At 31.6% G+C, this 2,956-nt stretch overlaps 1 non-coding gene across 1 annotated transcript; it reads right to left on the bottom strand.

The window, feature by feature from the left end:
* Window positions 1-2,628: 2,628 nt before the first annotated feature.
* LOC115896651 lies at window positions 2,629-2,734 on the bottom strand. The gene has a single exon (XR_004056560.1). It is a non-coding gene; the product is annotated as a U6 spliceosomal RNA (small nuclear RNA).
* Window positions 2,735-2,956: the final 222 nt, after the last annotated feature.

Consider the following 2,956-nt stretch of genomic DNA (forward strand, 5'->3'; position numbering starts at 1 on the left):
CTTCCTATCTAACTGTAACTTGGTACCCATTGAGTAATCTCTCCCCATTCTTCATCCTCCCTACTCTCCCAAGTCTCTGATAACCACTATTCTACTCTAGTTTTACAAAATAAACTTTTTAGATTTCACATATGAGTGAGGTAATGCGGTATTTGTCCTTCTGTGCTTGGCTTATTTCACTTAACATAATGTCCTCCAGACTAATTAAACTGTTGAAAATGACAAGATTTCATTCTTTTTTACAGCTCGACAGTATTTCATTGTGCAAATATACCACATTTTCTGTATTCATTCATCTATTCATGGACACTTAGGTTAATTCCATATCTTGGGTGTTTTGAATAGTGTTGCAATAACATGAGAGTGTACATAGCTCTTTGAAAACTGTTATCAGTTCCTTTGGATATATACCCAGTAGTGGGATATATACCCAGTATATACCCCGTAGTGGGATTACTGGATGTTATGGTAGTAATATTTTTACTTTTTGGAAAACATCTATACTGTGTTTCATAATGGCTGTACAAGTTTGCATTCCCACCAGTAGTGGGTAGGTTTCCTTTAATTCATATCTCCACCAGCATTTGTTACCATGTTTCTTTTTGATAATAGCCTTTCTACCTGGGATGAGATGATATTTCACTGAGGTTTTGATTTGTATTTTCCTAATGATTACTGATACTAAGCATTTTTTTCATATACCTCTTGGCCAGTTGTATGTCTTCTTCTGAGAAATGTCTATTCAGATCATTTACCCATTTTTAAATTAGATTATATTTTTTATATTGAATTGTTTGAGTTCCTTACGTATTCTGAATATTAACCTCTTGTCAGATGTGTAGTTTGCACATTTTTTTTTTATTCTATAGGTTGTCTCTTCACTCTGTCGCTTGGTTCCTTTGCTGTGCAGAAATATTTTTGTTTAATGTATTTTCATTCATCTGTTTTTTATTTTGTTGCCTGTGCTTTTGAGTTCTTATTAAAAAATTTTTTGCCAAGACCAATGCCTTGAAGCCTTTCCTCTAGGTTTTCTTCTGGTAGTTTTATAGTTCAGGATCTTACATTTAGGAATTTAATCAATTCTAAGTTAGTTTTTGTCACTGGTGAGAGATAAGGGTCTAGTTTCATTCTCTGTTATGTGGATATCCAGTTTCCCCCAGAACCACTTATTGGAAATACTAACCTTTCCTTATGCGTGTTCTTGGTGCCTTTTTTGAAATGCTGTTGTCTGTGAATGTGGGGATTTATTTCTGGATTCTCTATTCTGTTCCATTGGTTTATGTGTCTGTTTTTATGCCAATACCATGATGTTTTAGTTGAAATAGTTTTGTAGTATATTTTGAAGTCAAGTAGTTTGATGCCCCAACTTTGTGCTTTTTGACCAGGATGGCTTTGGTTATTTGTGGGACTTTTGTTGTTCCATACAAATGTTAAGATTTTTTTTTCTGTATATATAAAATTAGCTTTGGTAATTTGATAGGGTTTGCATTGAATCTGTAGGTAACTTTGGATCATACGGTCATTTTAACAATATTAATTCTCCCAATACATAAACATGAAATATGTTAATATTTATTTGTGTTTTCTTCAATTTGTTTTATTGTTTTATATTTTTCATCGTAGAGATGTTCTCATTGGTTAAATTATTCCAGGATATTTTGTATTTTTTAGCTATTATAAATGGGGTTGCTTTCTTGATTTCTTATTCAGGTTGTTCGTATTGGCATACAAAAATGCTAATGATTTCCATATGTTGATTTTGTATCCCACGAGTTTATTGATTTTATTTATTAATTCTAACACTTTTTTGATGGTGTCATTAGGCTTTTCTGTATATACAGTTAGGCTCTCTGCATCTAGAGACAATTTTACCTCCCCCTTTCCAATATAAGTATCCTTTACTTATTTCTCTTACTTAATTTCTATAGCTAGGACTTCCAGCAGTATGTGAAATAGTAGCAGTGGACATCGTTGTCATGTTTCAGAATTTAGAAGAAAAGCTTTCAGCTGTTTCCCATTCAGTATGATGTTAAATGGGTTTGCCATATATGGCTGTTGTTGTGTTGGGGTAAATTCCTTCTATATCTAATTTGTTGAAAAATTTTCTAATAAAAGGTTGTTAAATTTTATCAAACACTTTTCCTACATCTATTGAGATTACAATATTTTTTTCTTCATTCTGTTGATGAAATGCATCTCATTTATTGATTTGCATCTTTGGAATGCTGGAATAAGTCCTACTTGATTATGGGTAAATAATATTTTTGATGTGCTGTTTTATTTGCTTTGCTGTATGTTTTGGTGTCAGGGTAATGCACGTCTTGAAGAATGAGTTTCAAAGAATTTTCTCCCATTTCATTTTTTTGGAATAGTTTGAGAAGAATTGACATTGGTTCTTCTTTAAATGTTTGGTAGAATTCAGCAGTGAAGACATCAGGTCTTGGGCTTTTCTTTGATGGGAGATTTTTAAATTTTTAACTCAATTCTATTACGTGATATTGGTCTGTCCAGGTTTTCTATTTCTCTGTTATTCAATATTTGTAGGTTTTATGTGTCCAGGAATTTATTCATTTTTTCTAGGTATTCTGGTTTGTTGGTTTATAGTTGCTCATAATGTTTTCTAATAGCAAAAATATGGAACTGTTTACAAATTTGTATGTTATCCTTGCATAGGGGCCACACTATTTGTCTCTGTATCAGTCTAATTTAATATATGTGCTGCTAAAGGAAGCAAGCATCATATATATATATTTTAGAAGATAGAAACCTAAAAGAAATGGAAAACTCAAAAATTATCCAGGATAAAACTTATTCATCAACTTCAAAGATTAAAAATAAGATTGATTGCTGACTTCTCAAAAATGATTAAAGTCAGGAGAAAATACATTTAAAGAGATAAAAGAAAATATTGGCTAACCTGGAATTCTAAACCTTTTAAAAAAGTATTATAAAAATG

This window comes from Rhinopithecus roxellana, chromosome 3 (genome assembly GCF_007565055.1).
Source record: "Rhinopithecus roxellana isolate Shanxi Qingling chromosome 3, ASM756505v1, whole genome shotgun sequence".
Classification (NCBI taxonomy): Eukaryota; Metazoa; Chordata; class Mammalia; order Primates; family Cercopithecidae; genus Rhinopithecus; species Rhinopithecus roxellana.